Consider the following 16,170-nt stretch of genomic DNA (forward strand, 5'->3'; position numbering starts at 1 on the left):
GCTTTTCTACTTTCAAATGCTATTGGGTGATGTTCTTGTAAAAGCACTACCCCAATAGCGAAATCAGATTCATCCGTTTGAACTTCGAAAGGCTTCTCGATGTTAGAGAGAGCTAAGATAGGGTCTTTCATAATGGCTTCCTTCAATCCTTCAAAGGCCTCTTAACACTTGCTTGTCCAACACCATTTATGCTCCTTTTTCAATAGCTCCGTGAGGCCCATAGTCTTGTTAGAGTACCTTTTTGCAAATCTTTTGTAAAAATTGGCTAATCGAAAAAATGAAAGGAGTTCACTAATATTTTTCAGTGTTGTCCACTCCTTGAGAGCCTTAACCTTTTCCATGTCCATTCAAATGTGGCCCTGTTCGACAATGTGACCTAAAAAGTGGATTTGGGTTTGGATGAATGCACATTTCTCCCTTTTCACATACAGCTGGTGGTCTTGTAAGCTTCAAAGCACAAGACGCAAGTGTTTTTGGTGCTCTTCCAAAGTAGAGCTATATACCACTATGTCATCTGAATAGATGACTATGAATTTGTCAAGATAGTTATGGAACACATGATTCATCAATGAACAAAATGTGGCAGGAGAATTAGTCAGTCCAAAAGGCATTACAAGAAATTCAAATGCACCATACCGTGTTACACAAATGGTTTTTGGCTTATCTCCCCCTGTAATTCTGACCTGGTGATAACTAGATCTCAAGTCCAATTTGGAAAAGTACTTGGCCCAACTTAGTTGGTCGAACAAATCTACAATAAGAGGGATGGGATATTTGTTTCTCACAATGACTTTGTTCAGGGCCCTATAGTTTATACATAATCGTAAACTTCCATCATGCTTCCTTTGAAATAGCATGGGTGCTTCAAAAAGTGCCTTTAATGGCTTAATGAACCCGACCTATAAAAGCCCATCTAACTGTTTTCTTAGTTCGACCAACTCTGGCGAAGCCATGCGGTAAGGGGCCTTAGTAGAGGGTTTGACTCCTGAGAGGAGGTCGATTTCATGGTCCACCGATCTTCGATGGGGTAGGACCTTAGGCAATTTCTTTGGCATCACATCTTTGAACTTTTCTAACACATTTTTCACCCCATTGGGTATCGATTCTAACTCCATCCCTTCTTTGTAAATCGACATGGCCACAAAAGAGGGTTCCCCTCTCTTTACCCCTTTCTTGAACTGTAAAGCTGAAATCATTTTCTTTCCATTCTTCGGTAAGATAGTGGTCAGCACCACACATAGGTGTTCCCTTAAGAAGAATAGACAACTAGCAACGGGGATTGGGATCACTTGAGCCAACATCATGAAGTCCAATCCGAGGACAACATCAAAGTCATCAATAGGGGAAACTATAAAGTCTACCTTTCTTTCCCATGGCCCTAACTTGGTCATCACACTCTTGGAACTTCCACTGATTGCAAAGGCTAGCGAATTAATCACCTTTATTTACCCACAATCCTTACTGACCTTGAGACCACACCTTTTTGCTTCTTCTAGTATGATGAAGGTGTCGATTGCACCTATGTCTACCATGGCCTTTGTGGCCTTCTCGTTGAGTATTAGGTCCACATACATCAGGCCTCTACCCTACTCTTTCTTTATCATGTTTAGTTGGGTACGGAAGGCATTGAGGAACCTTATTGAACCCATAATGGCTGGCTCCTCTTCAACTTCTTCGACTATATTCGATGCTTTTGTGGACTCTTGAGATAAGGCTCTTAAGGCATTAAGGGCTCTTCTGTATGGGCATTCAGCCACCCGATGCGGCCCTTTGCATAAGAAGCAAGCTAGTGATTGCCTGGGCTTAAAAATCACTGCATGGTTTACCTTGGATTGGGTGCTATCTTGACCAAAGAGCTTCTTATCTGTTCCCCTACTGAAGGGTCGATCTGCTCTAATCATCTTTCCCCCATTTCCAAGGTTGAAGTTACTACCACTTGATAGAGGATTTTTTCATTTTGAGAAGCCATTGTTTTAATCATTGAGACGTTCGACCGTAGCCATGACCGTGGCCACATCTTGCACTTTCTATCTTTGTAGTTTTATCCTTGCCCAAGACTTGAGGCCCTCAAGGAAATAAAACATCTTGTCCTTTTCGGACATGTCTTTAATATCCAACATTAGGGTAGAAAAACTCGTCACAAACTCTCGCACTATTCCTGTTTGCACCAATTCTCGATGTTTCCTTCGAGCCATATACTCCACATTCTCAGGGAAGAACTAGTTTTTCAATTCTTGTTTTAAATTTGCCTAAGTTTTAATTAGGCACTCATCGTTGACAAACTTTGAATGCCACCATAGCTTGGCATCCCCTATAAGGTACATCGATGCCATTGCTACCTTTATCTTCCTCTGAATCTATGTGTACAACTCGAAAGTATTGCTCCATGTCAAATAGGAAGTTTTTAAGCTCTTTGGCATCCCTTGCCCCCTCATAGCATCGAGGTTTCAGCTTGGCCCTTTTCCCCCTTTCCGTTGAGCTAGAACTCGATCTAGCCATAACCATCTGTAGGATGCTCACTTTACTCTGAGCTCTTCAAACTCCTTTTAGAGAACATTCAAGGCATCTCTAGCCTCCTCGCTCAAGCTATGTAGAGTATCGGACAACTTTCGTTGGGTTGTCTCGATCTCTTTCAGTCGATCATTAGTCACCACATGAGCTTTTAGTACAGCCACTGCGGCCTCAAGCTTCTTAAGTCTCTCTTGATAATTGGATCCACCACTCATGGCCATTTCATCAATTTTCTAGCACTTTTCAACAGTGCTTTGATACCACGTGTGACGGGCTAAGCTTTCTCTCAATGAAGCGATAGACCGTGTGGCACTTGAATAGACTCTTCCACCCAAGTTAGCCAAGGATAGCTCAATATCTGAAAAGGTAACAACTAGCCATAAATTAATCTCAAGCATACACAAGTAGACACATTCATATCGGGAGAAAAAAAAACACATCGAGGCAACACTCGGGACTTTTGAAAAAAAAAATATTTTATTAATATCGAGAATAGTACATCGAGACTTTCCACCATCATCGGGGCCAGAGGGGCAGCCCTTGATGGGTGGCCTAATGCATACCTTAACCAGTGAGGCAGCCTAATAATATGTCGACTGCTCACCCCCTTTAAAGAGCAAATATGATTTTAGAGCTATGCTACCACTAACCGTTACAATGTTTGAAATTGAGACATTTTTTCTAGTACAAAAGACCTATCTTTCCCTCTTGGCATCTCTACCCAGTCATGACTTTATATATAAGTGGTTTATGATAACCTAAGCCTGATCATGGCCCTATACAAGGTTGGCTAATGACACTTAGCTTGATGGGAAAGAGATTAGATCCCAAGGGCATCATCGACCATAAAAACGCCTTGGCCTCGACAAGGTCATGCACGCAACCGATGCTGCCCAAGACCCCAGGAACAAGTCTCTAAATCAGGCAATGTCCCCTTGGGGTGGTGTCAGCGGAGCTCGTGCGTGCGGTCTCGGCCAGGCCAAGCATTGGTGGTATCATGCCGTTGTTGCCTGTCAGATGGCAGGGGTAGTCTCATGGCCCTTGCTTGTATTTTTCCCATGCCAAGCAGTTGTGGCGTGGCCTCACACGTTGTTTTCTTCACTCACTAATCGAGTAATGGATTGGGTGGGTTATAGATCAGGGCGCGTGGATGCTACCATTTTTACGCAATGGGCATATGAGTGGTGCTATGATTATGCATGTTGGTAGGCTACGTGCTCAATGCATCGAACTGTTGACCCATTATCCTCTTCAATCTTTCCCCATGCGGTTGTCATACCTCGAGGGCACGATTGGGATCCTGTGTTGCATATCGAATCGATGGAAACTGGATGTCTCGCCATCCCTTATCTGTCTCATGTCCCGAGGGGCTATGGGTCAGACGTCAATCGTGGTCGGTGTCCCAAGTGCACCACCTAATCCTCCGTGGCTGCATTGGTGCACCGGTGTTCGATCATGCCCTTAGATGCGGAACATTTAGTAGGCGTGGGCTTTCAACCCCCGTTCATCCGATGCTATGCATTTTGGTGTCATGAGCTCGGGCCAAGCACCATGCGCACCACGATCGGGTGGTAGGTGGGTTTAGGAATATCTTCATATTTCTACCATGCCAATACCATTTTTATGGCTTGTAAATTCATACAATGGTCTCCTAAGCCTTCGTGTGAAGTTTCATGGCAAGATGACCCATTTTTTATTTTTCATGATTTTTAAAATTTTTTACGGTTCAAAATTTTTTAAAAGGAGTTTTTACCCCAAATTTGGTAGACATGATCCTTGTATTTTTGTTGGCATGCACAAAAAAAGTCAGCTAAAAACTCGAAGTGTAGAAGATTTTATGGCCATTTGAAAAAAATGTCCCCATTTCAGACACTTGAATGGCTACTAGCAGCAAACTTGTAAAATCTCATATGCTCTTTAAGAAGGTGTGAGTTGTCGAGGTTTGTTGAGGGATAGAGGGCCAATATAAGGTCCAAGTACCAACACCCATCGCACAACATATGCGCACACCCCCCGGCCCCCCCAATCGTCGGAACCCCCAATGCTGTCGGTCAGGTTTTCCGATGATGCTCCGACGGTGGTGCCCCAAGCAAAAAAAATACAGCACCAGCACATGCCGGAGCCTAGCATGTGCACCATGGCTCAAAATCTAACTTTGGCCAAGGCCTCAACCATCAACGGCACATGCTGGCGCATGGTGATGGCACATGTATCGACCATCATCGGCACAGGCTGCCCTTTGGTATGGGCACTTACCTCGACCACCATCGACACAAGCTGGCCCTTGGTACGGGTACTTGCCTTGACCATCATCAACACATGCATGCCTCGATGAGCATCGGCAGAAGATGGCCCTTGGTGCGGGCAGTTACCTCGAGCACCATCGGCACGTGTTGGGTTTTGGTGCGGGCACATGCCTCGACCACCATCGTCACAAGCTGGCCATTAGTATGGGCACTTGCCTGGACCACTATCGGCATGTACCATGCCTTAATCAACATCTATAGAAGATGGCCCCTGGTGTGCGCAGTTGCCTCGAACACCACGACACATGCTGGGCCTTTGTGCGGGCGGTTGCCTCGAGCACCATTGACACAAGCCGGCCTTTGGTGGGGGCACTTACCTCGACCACCATCGGCACATGCCATGTCTCGATCACCATCGACAAAAGATGGCCCATGGTGCAGGCGGTTGCATCAAACACCATCGGCACATGCTAGGCCTTGGTGCAAGCGGTTACTTCGAACACCATCAGCACATGCTGGGCCTTGGTATGGGCGGTTGCCTCGATCACCATCGATAAAAGATTGCCCTTGGTGCAGGTGGTTGCCTTGAACACCATCGGCACATGCTGGGCCTTCGTGTGGGCACATGTCTCGAGCTGGTACGGACGGTTGCCTTAACCACCATCGACACGTGCTGGGCCTTGGTGCGAGCACAAGCCTCGGCCACCATCGACACAAGCCAGCCTTTGGTACTAGTACTTACCTTGATCATCGTCGGCATGTACCATGCCTCGATTAGCATCGGTAGAAGATGGCCCCTAGTGTGGGCGGTTGCCTTTAACACCATTGGCATGTACTGGGCCTTGGTGCGGGCAGACGTCTCGACCACCATCGGTGCATGCATGACTTAATCAGCATGCGCACAAGCTAGAACCGGTGTGAGCACCTACCTCAATCAGCATCGGTAGAAGATGGCCCTTGGTGCAGGCAGTCGCATCAAACACCATCGGCATGCACTGGCCCTTAGTGCTGGCGCATGCCTCGACCACCATCAGCACCTGCTCACCTTTGGTGCGAGATATGCCTATTTGAAAAAAGTGTCCCCGTTACAGACGCTTTAGCATCTACTGGTAGCATATCTATAAAATCTCTAATGCTCTTTAGGGGGTGGTGGTCTGGCACCCTTTTTTTCCCCCTACGGGGGGAGTAGGTGTGCGTGATGGGCCTCCCGTTGCGTACACCTAGGGTAACATTCCTCAAGTGAAATGCAGGGTGTGCATGTCTTTCGACCATTTTGTCTGGTGACTGGTTGCTCTGGTGACTGATAGGCGCCCATGGCCTTGACTGGTTGGTATGCATGCAAAAAGAGGGAACCAAACTCAAGCTTATGCACACAGAGGATGTTGTCCTAGACCTCAAACCAAGTCCCTGAATCAGGCAACGACTCCCTGGGGTGGTACGAGCAGAAGCTACGATTGTGAGCTTGGCCTGGCCAAGTCTCTCGGTATTTAATAGTCTCGCGATCCCTTCTCGTCGACCACAAAAATGCCTTGGCCTCAGTGAGGCTGTGCACGCAGTCGATGCTACCCAAGACCCCAGGAACAAGTCCCTGAATCGGGCAACATCCTCCTGCGGAGGTGTCACAGAGCTCGTACGTGCGATCTTGGCCAGGCCAAGCATTGGTGGTATCGTATCATTGTTGCCTGTCAGATGGCAGAGGCAGTCTCGTGGCCCTTGCTTGTGCTTTTCTTATGCTAAGCAGTTGTGGCGTGGCCTCGCACATTATTTCCTTCGCTCACTTGTTGAGTAATCGATCGGGTGGGTTGTGGACCGACACGCGTGGATGCTGCCACTTGTATGCAATGGGTATATGAGTGGTGCTATGGTTGTGCGTGTTGGAAGGTTTCATGCTCGATGCATCGAACTATCAGCTTGTCATCCTTTTTAGTCTCTCTTCATGTGGTCATTGTACCTCTGGGGCACGATCAAAATCCTGTGCTACATATCTGAATTGATGGAAATCGAATGTCTTTCTATCATCCATCTCATGTCTCGAGGGGTTATAGGTCGGACATCAATCGTGGTCGGTGTCCCAAGCATGCCACCCAATCCTTCGAGGCCACATTGGTGCACTGGTGTTCGATCGTGCTCTCAGATGCAGAACGTTTAGCGGGCGTGGGCTCTCAGCCTTCGTCCGATGCTATGCATTTCACGTGCTCGACATGCAAGATGCTTGCGCTCCACATTGGGCTCTCTCCATCGCTCGATCAGTGCGTCGAGGCCCACGCGGTGTCGATGTCCTGAAGGAATGTTACCTGGTTGATCCTACCAGTAGTCATATGCTTGTCTTAAAGATTAAGCCATGCATGTGTAAGTATGAACTAATTCAAACTGTGAAGCTGTGAATGGCTCATTAAATCAGTTATAGTTTGTTTGATGATATCTACTACTTGGATAACCATAATAATTCTAGAGCTAATACGTGTAACAAACCTCGACTTCTAGAAGGGATGCATTTATTAGATAAAAGGTCGACGCGGGCTATGCCCGTTGCTCTGATGATTCATGATAACTCGACGGATCGCACGCCTTTATGCTAGCGACGCATCATTCAAATTTCTTCCCTATCAACTTTCGATGCTAGGATAGTGACCTATATGGTGGTGATGGGTGATAGAGAATTAGGGTTTGATTCCGAAGAGGGAGCTTGAGAAATGGCTACCACATCCAACGAAGGCAGCAGGCGTGCAAATTACCCAATCCTGATAGGGAGAGGTAGTGACAATAAATAACAATACCTGGCTCTATGAGTCTGGTAATTGGAATGAGTACAATCTAAATCCCTTAACGAGGATCTATTGGAGGGCAAGTTTGGTGCTAGCAGCCACAGTAATTCTAGCTCCAATAGCGTATATTTAAGTTGTTGTATTTAAAAGGCTCATAGTTGGAACTAGGGTAGGGTCGTCTGGTCTGCCTTATGGTGAGCACCGGTCTACTTGTCCTTACTACCGATGATGCACTCCTGGACTTAATTACCCAGGTCATTCCTTCAGCACTGTTACTTTGAAGAAATTAGAGTGCTTAAAGTAGGCCTACGCTTGTATACATTAGCGTGGGATAACATCATAGGATTTCAGTCCTATTGTGTTGGCCTTCAGGATCGGAGTAATGATTAACAGGGATAGTCAGGGGCATTCGTACTAAATAGTCAGAGGTGAAATTCTTGGATTTATGAAAAACGAACAACTGCGAAAGCATTTTCCAAAGATGTTTTCATTAATCAAGAATGAAAGTTGAGGGCTCGAAGACAATCAGATACCATCCTAGTCTCAACCATAAACGATGCCGACTAGAGATCGGTGGATGTTACTTTTAGGACTCTGTCGGCACCTTATGAGAAATCAAAGTTTTTGGGTTTTGGGGGGAGTATGGTCGCAAGGCTGAAACTTAAAGGAATTGATGGAAGGGCACCACCAGGAGTGGAGCCTGTGGCTTAATTTAACTCAACAGGGGGAAACTTACCAGGTCCAGACATAGTACGGATTGATAGAATGAAAGCTCTTTCTTGATTCTATGGGTGGTGGTGTATGGCCGTTCTTAGTTGGTAGAGCGATTTGTCTGGTTAATTTCGTTAACGAATGAGACCTCAACCTGCTAACTAGCTATACAAAGGTGATCTTCTATGGCTAGCTTCTTAGAGGGACTATGGCCACTTAGGCCAAGGAAGTTTAAGGCAATAACAGGTTTGTGATGCCCTTAGATGTTTTGCGCCACACGCGCACTACACTGATGTATTCAATGAGTCTATAGCCTTGGTCGACAGGCTCGAGTAATCTTTGAAATTTCATTATGATGGGATAGATCATTGCAATTGTTGGTCTTCAACGAGAAATTCCTAGTAAGCGCGAGTCATCAGCTGGTGTTGACTACGTCCTTACCCTTTGTGCACATTGCCCGTCGTTCCTATAGATTGAATGGTCTGGTAAAGTGTTCGGATCACAGTGACGTGGATGGTTTACCGCCTGCAACGTCACAAGAAGTCTACTAAACCTTATCATTTAGAAGAAGGAGAAGTCGTAACAAGGTTTCTGTAGGTGAACCTACGGAAGGATCAATGTCGAAACCCCACTCGACGGATGACCCACAGATGCATTATCGAAACATCGAGGGGGTGAGGGTGCCCTTGCGCCCTGAGCCCTTTTCAGCCCTGGGCGGGTGCGACGGTCGCTTCGTCCCCCCTATAGGGCAAGTGGAATGATCAGTGTCAGCTCGCCCACTACCGAATAATGAACCCCCAGCGCAAATCATGCCAAGGAACTGAAACGAAAATAGAGCATGCGCACTGTCACCATCCCGTTCACGATGCGTTAGTGGTAGGGCCACGGCTCCTTTTGTCATGAAAAAATGAAACGACTCTCAGCAATAGATATCTCGACTCTTGCATCAATGAAGAATGTAGCGAAATGCGATACTTGGTGTGAATTCCAGAATCCCATGAACCATCGAATCTTTAAACGCAAGTTGCACCCCAAGCCATTAGGTTGAGGGCACGTCTGCCTGGGTGTCATGCATCATCGCCCACCCTTGACCACCTTCCCGTCGGGTTTCGAAAGAAGGGGGCTGGCAGAAGATGGCCTCCCATGATCTCGTCAGTCAGGGTTGGCCCAAAAACGAGTCCCCGGCAACGACAACGTCATGACCATCGGTGGTAGAGCTTCTTGGGTGCCTCACCCCTGATGACGCCTGCTCATTGTCCACCCAGACCCCGTCGGACCCCCCATATCACTCAGTCGATGCTCGCATTGTGACCCTAGGTTAGGCGGGATCACCGGCTGAGTTTAAGCATATCAATAAGTGGAGGAAAAAGAAACTTACTAGGATTCCCCTAGTAAGGGTGAGCGAATCGAGAAGAGCCCAGCTTGAGAATTGGGCACCCTCGGTGTCTGAATTGTAGTATGGAGAAACATCCTTAGTGGCGGACCAGGCCCAAGTCCTCTGAAAAGGGGCATCGGAGAGGGTGAGAGCCCCATCGTGCTTGGACCTTGTCGCACCACGAGGCTTTGTTTGCGAGTCGGGTTGTTTGGGAATATAGCCCCAATCGGGGCGGTAAATTTCATCTAAGGCTGAATATGAGCGAGAGACCGATATTGAATAAGTACTGCGAGGGAAAGATGAAAAGGACTTTGAAAAGAAAGTCAAAGAGTGCTTGAAATTGTCAAGAAAGAAGCATATGGGGGTCGATGATGCACCTCGATCAGATGTGGAACTGCGAGAGCCATTCCGTCGATCGACTCGGGGCATGGACCAATGTGGGTCAGGCAATGGCCTAAGCCCAGGCTTTCAATGTGCCTAAGGAGACATCATCATCGTAATCATGAAATGCAACACGCGCCATCTCGGCATGCCACAGCACCCATGTGCTCCTGACGTCGGCCTGCGGGCTCCCCATATGACCTGTCTTGAAACACGGACCAAAGAGTCTGACATGTGTGTGAGTCAACGACCTAAAAAACCAGTAAGGCGCAAGGAAGTTGAATGGTGGGATCCTTCACGAGTGCATCGTCGATCGACCTTGATCTTCTGAGAAGGTTTGAGTGCGAGCATGCCGTTGGGACCCGAAAGATGGTGAACTATTCCTGAGCGGGATAAAGCCAGAGGAAATTCTGGTGGAGGCCCGTAGCAATACTGACGTGCAAATTGTTCATCTAACTTGGGTATAGAGGCGAAAGACTAATCAAACCGTCTAGTAGCTAGTTCCTTTCGAAGTTTCCCTCAAGATAGCTGGATCTTCCGACGAGTTCTATCGGGTAAAGCCAATGACTAGAGGAATCAAGGGCGCAACGTCCTCGACCTATTCTCAAACTTTAAATAGGTAGGTCGGTGCGACTGCTTCATTGAGCCATGCCATAGAATCGAGAGCTCCAAGTGGGCCATTTTTGGTAAGCAAAACTCGTGATGTGGGATGAACTAAAGCCAGGTTACAGTGCCCAACTGCACGCTAACCCAAAACCCACAAAGGGTGTTGGTCGATTAAGACAGCAGGATGGTGGTCATGAAAGTCAAAATTCGCTAAGGGGTGTGTAACAACTCACCTGCTGAATCAACTAGCCCTAAAAATGGATGACACTTAAGCGTGAGACCTATACCCGATCATCGAGGCAAGGGCCAGGCCCCAATGAGTAGAAAGATGTGGTGGTCACCGGGAAACCCAGGGTGTGAGCCCGAGCGGAGCGGCCATCAGTACAGATCTTGGTGGTAGTAGCAAATATTCAAATAAGAACTTTGAAGGTTGAAGAAGGGAAAGGTTCCATGTGAACGGCACTTACTTATGGGTTAGTCGACCTTAAGAGACGGGGGAAGCCCATCCAACAGTGCGTCCCGTGTGAGCTTCGAAAGAAAATCGAGTTAAAATTCCTAAACTGAGATGCGGTGGCTGACGACAATGTTAGGGAGTCTAGAGACGTCAATGGGGGCCTCGAGAAGAGTTACCTTTTCTATTTAAAGGCTCGTCTACCCTAAAAATGGCTTAGTCGGAGGTAGGGTCAAGCGGTCGGAAGAGCACCGTACATCGCATTGAACAGCCTCTGGTCAATAGAACAATGTAGGTAATGAAAGTCGACAAAATGGATCCGTAATCTCGAGAAAAGGATTGGCTCTAAGGGCTGGGCATGGGGGTCCCAATCTCGAACCTATTGGTAATTAGTGCACTGCTCGAGCTACTCTTACAGTGAGAGCGGGTCACTGCGTACCGATCGAGGGACGGACTAGGATGGCTCCCTCAAAGCCTTCTCTGGGTGATGAATAGTTGACTCAAAACTGGTACAGATAAGGGGAATCTCACTATTTAATTAAAAGAAAGCATTGTGATGGTCCCTGCAGATGCTCACATAATGTGATTTTTGCCCAGTGCTCTAAATGTTGAAGTGAAGAAATTCAACCGAGCACGGGTAAACGACGGGAGTAACTATGACTCTCTTAAGGTAGCCAAATGCCTCATCATCTAATTAGTGACGCACATGAATAGATTAACGAGATTCCCACAATCTTTATCTACTATCCAGTGAAACCACAGCCAAGGGAACGGGCTTGGCAGAATCAGCGGGGAAAGAAGACCCTGTTGAGCTTGACTCTAGTCCGACTTTGTAAAATGACTTGAGAGGTGTAGGATAAGTGGGAGCCCTTGGGCAAAATTGAAATACCACTACTTTTAACGTTATTTTACTTATTCCATGAATCAGAGGCGGGGTACAACCCCTTCTTTTAGACCCAAGGTCGACCTCGATTGGTCGATCTGGGTGAAAAACATTGTCAGGTGAAAAGTTTGGCTAGGGTGGCACATCTGTTAAAAGACAATGCATGTGTCCTAAGATGAGCTCAACGAGAACATAAATCTCATGTGGAACAAAAGGGTAAAAGCTTGTTTGATTCTGATTTCTAGTACGAATATGAACCATGAAAGCATGGCCTATCGATCTTTTAGACCTTCAAGATTTAAAACTAGAGGTGTCAGAAAAGTTACCATAAGGATAGCTGGCTTGTGGCAGCCAAGCATTCATAGCGACGTTGCTTTTTGATCCTTCGATGTTAACTCTTCCTATCATTGTGAAGTAGAATTCACCAAGTGTTGGATTGTTCACCCACCAATAGGGAACGTGAGCTGGGTTTAAACCATCGTGAGACAGGTTAGTTTTACCTTACTGATGGCAGCATTGCGATAGTAATTCAACCTAGTACGAGAAGAACCGTTGATTTGCACAATTGGTCATTGCACTTCGTTGAAAAGCTAGTGGTGTGAAGCTACCGTGTGCTGGATTATGACTGAATGCCTTTAAGTTAGAATCCGGGCTAGAAGCAATGTGCAAGCTCGCCGCCTGATTGTCGACCTGCATAAGGGCCCATGGCCCCTAAGGGCATGTGTCGTATATGCAGCCCCTACGACAGATGAGTCACGCGGGCCTCTTTGAAGCTCAATTTCCATCAAGCGGTAGGTAGAATCCTTTGCAGATGACTTAAATACACGATGGGGTATTGTAAGTGGCAGAGTGGCTTTGCTGCCATGATCCACTAAGATTTAGCCCTTTGTCATTTGATTCATCCCTCCCTCCCCTTCACCTGCTGACCTTCTTTCTTTTCACGTCACCCCATTCTGAGGTTGGGCATGACCCGGGGCCTTCCGTCCCTTGATCTCGATCAGGAACAAACACTCACCCCAGTCGGCCCATAAAACGAGCGTGCGAGCACTAAACCAACCACGGAGGCAGGATGCGTGAGCCAAGGATCCCGCTGCAGGTCTCCCTTGGTTGTTGCCCCAAATGCCATCGATAGCGTCTGGCCCATGGTTGGTCAAGACTGGGAATGCACTACGTAGGCCTAAGTCAACCCACGAAACAAGCGTACAGGCACTAACTCAGTCGGAGAGCCAGAATGCTCAAGCTAGGGATTAACCCGGTCCCCCGCGGTGTGTTGCAAATCCTGTTACACTACGGGTCCCTCGATCCAACTGGGTTTAGACTGGGAATGAACACTATATGCCTAAGTCAACCCATGAAACAAGCGTTCGGGTGCTAAGCCAACAAGAGAGGCATAATGTGTAAGTTGAGGATCGACCCGACCTCTCTCTATGTGTTACGGATCCTATTGTAGGTCCCTCGATCTGGCTGGGGCTTAGACTGAGAATGAACTCTGTATGCCTAAGTCAACCCATGAAACGAGCGTGTGGGCACTAAGCCGGCCAGAGAGGTAGAATGCGCAAGTCAAGGATCGACTCGATCCCTCTCTACGTACTACCCCATTGGGCTATGGGTCTTGCTGCCAGAACTTTCAGTCCGATCCGATCTTAGACTGGGAATGAACTCCTTATGCTTAGATTGGGAATGAACTCCGTATGCCTAAGTCAACCCATGAAATGAGCATGCGGGCACTAAGCCGACTAGAGAGGTAGGATACATAAGCTGAGGATCAGCTCAATCCCCCTCTGCTTGCTATCGATCCTGCTGCGGGTCTTGTTGCCACAACCCTCGGTCCGATCGAAGCCTAGACTGAGAATGAACTCCGTATGCCTAAGTCAACTTACAAAACAAAAGGGCAGGCACTATGCTAGCCAGAGAGGTAGGATGTGCAAGCTGAGGATCGACCAGGCTCCCCTTGTATGCTGTCGATCCTGCTGCGGGTCTTGCTGCCACAAGCTTAGATTGGGAATGAACTCTGTATGCCGAAGCCATTTTTTTGGCACATGAATTCATATGAGCCCTCCCCAATGCCCGCGCACGAGCCCGGACCGAGCACCATGCACACCACGATTGGGTGGTAGGTGGGTTTAGGCACATCTTCATATTTTTGCCATGTTAATGTCATTTTTATGGCTTGTAAATTCATACAATTGTCCTCTAAGCCTTCATGTGAAGTTTCATGGCAAGATTTTCAAAAGTTTTTACGGTTCAGGATTTTTAAAAAATTTTTTAGAAGGATTTTTGGCCCCAAATTTGGTAGACGTGATCCTTGTATTTTTTTTGGAACGCACAAAAACATTCAGCTAAAAAATCGAAGTGTAGAAGATTTTGTGACCATTTGAAAAAAGTGTCCTCATTTTAAACACTTGAATGGCTACTGGCAGTAAACCTGTAAAATCTCATTTGCTCTTTAAGGGGGTGTGAGTTATCAAGGTTTATTGAGGGATAGAGGGCCAATATAAGGGTCAAGTACCAGTACCCATCGCACATCATGTGTGCACACCCCCTGGGCCTCCCCAATCGTCAAAACCTCCAATGCCATCGGTCAGGTTCTCCGATGATGCTCTGACGATGCTCCGACGATGGTGCCTCGGGCAAAAAAAATACGACACCAATACATGCCCTAGCCCAGCATGTGCACCGTGGCTCAAAATCGAACTTCAACCATGGCCTCAACCATCAACGGCATATGATGGCGCATGGTGATGGCACATGCATCGACCATCATCGGCACAGGCTGCCCTTTAGTACAGACACTTGCCTCGACTGTGCCTGTGCCCTTTGGTATGGACACTTGCCTCGACTGCCATCGACACAAGCTGGCCCTTGGTACAGGCACTTGCCTCAACCACTATCAACACATGCATGCCTTAATGAGCATCAGCAGAAGATGGCCCTCGGTGCGAGCAGTTGCCCGAGCACTATCGGCATGTGTTAAACCTTGGTGCGGGCACATACCTTGACCACCATCGTCACAAGCTGGCCATTGGTACGGGCACTTGCTTGGACCACCATCGGCACATGCCATGCCTCGATCAACATTGGCAGAAGATGGTCCCTGGTGTGTGCGGTTGCCTCGAACACCATAGGCACATGCTGGGCCTTGGTGCGGGCAGTTGCTTCATCGACACGTGCTGGGCTTTGGTGTAGGCACATGCCTTGAGCTGGTACGGGTGGTTGCCTCGACCACCATTGACACATACTGGGTGTTGGTACGGGCAAATGCCTTGACCACCATCGGCACAAGCTGGCCCTTAATGCAGCACTTACCTTGACCACCATCGGTAGAAGATGGCCCCTGCTACGGGCAGTTATATCAAACACCATCGACATATGCTGGGCCTTAGTGCGGGCAGTTGCCTCGATCACCATCGACACATGGTAGGCCTTGGTGTGGGCGGTTGCCTTGAACACCATCGACACATTCTAGGCCTTGGTGTGGGCACATGCCTCAACCACCATCGGCACAAGCTGGCCCTTGGTGCGAGCACTTGCCTTGATCACCATCGGCACATGCCATGCCTCGATCAGCATTGATAGAAGATGGCCTTGGTGTGGGCGATTACCTCAAACACCATCGGCACGTGTTGGGCTTTGGTGCAGGCAGATGCCTAGACCACCATCGGTGTATGCATGCCTCAATCAACATGCGTACAAGCTGGAACCGGTGCGGGCACCTACCTCATTAGTATCGATAGAAGATAGCCCTTGGTACGGGCAATCGCATCGAACAACATTGGCATGCGCTGGCCCTTGGTACGAGCACATGCTTCGACCACCATCGGCACCTGCTCACCCACGGTTAGAAAAAATGTCCTCATTTTAGACACTTTAACTTCTACTAGTAGTATATATGCAAAATCTCTAATGCTCTTTAGAGGGTGGTGGTCCGGCATCCCCTCTCCCCTCCCACGGGGGGAGTAGGTGTGCGTGATGGGCCTCTCATTGCGTACACCTAGGGCAACGTCCCTCGAGTGATGTTACTTTAAAGAAATTGCCTGGGTCATTCCTCTGGCGCTATTACTTTGAAGAAATTAGAGTGCTCAAAGCAAGCCTATGCTTGTATACACTAGCATGGGATAACATCATAGGATTTTAGTCCTATTGTATTGGCCTTAGGGATTAGAGTAATGATTAACAAGGATAGTCAGGGGCATTCATATTTCATAGTCAGAGGTGAAATTCTTGGATTTATGAAAGACGAA

At 47.6% G+C, this 16,170-nt stretch overlaps 2 non-coding genes and 2 pseudogenes across 2 annotated transcripts; all 4 read left to right on the top strand.

Annotated features, from left to right (window-relative positions):
* The first annotated feature begins 7,048 nt into the window (after positions 1 to 7,048).
* LOC149513140 (18S ribosomal RNA) lies at positions 7,049 to 8,853 on the top strand (annotated as a pseudogene).
* Positions 8,854 to 9,147: 294 nt separating this feature from the next.
* Positions 9,148 to 9,303, top strand: LOC149513141 (5.8S ribosomal RNA). Its single transcript, XR_016330988.1, has one exon. It is a non-coding gene; the product is annotated as a 5.8S ribosomal RNA (ribosomal RNA).
* Positions 9,304 to 9,541: 238 nt separating this feature from the next.
* On the top strand, positions 9,542 to 12,831 carry LOC149513142 (25S ribosomal RNA). The gene has a single exon (XR_016330955.1). It is a non-coding gene; the product is annotated as a 25S ribosomal RNA (ribosomal RNA).
* Positions 12,832 to 15,722: 2,891 nt separating this feature from the next.
* LOC149513143 (18S ribosomal RNA) overlaps positions 15,723 to 16,170 on the top strand; it is a 1,323-nt pseudogene continuing 875 nt past the window's right edge.

This window comes from Durio zibethinus, chromosome 20 (assembly GCF_047325235.1).
Source record: "Durio zibethinus cultivar Kanyao isolate XHJ-2024 chromosome 20, ASM4732523v1, whole genome shotgun sequence".
Lineage (NCBI taxonomy): Eukaryota > Viridiplantae > Streptophyta > Magnoliopsida > Malvales > Malvaceae > Durio > Durio zibethinus.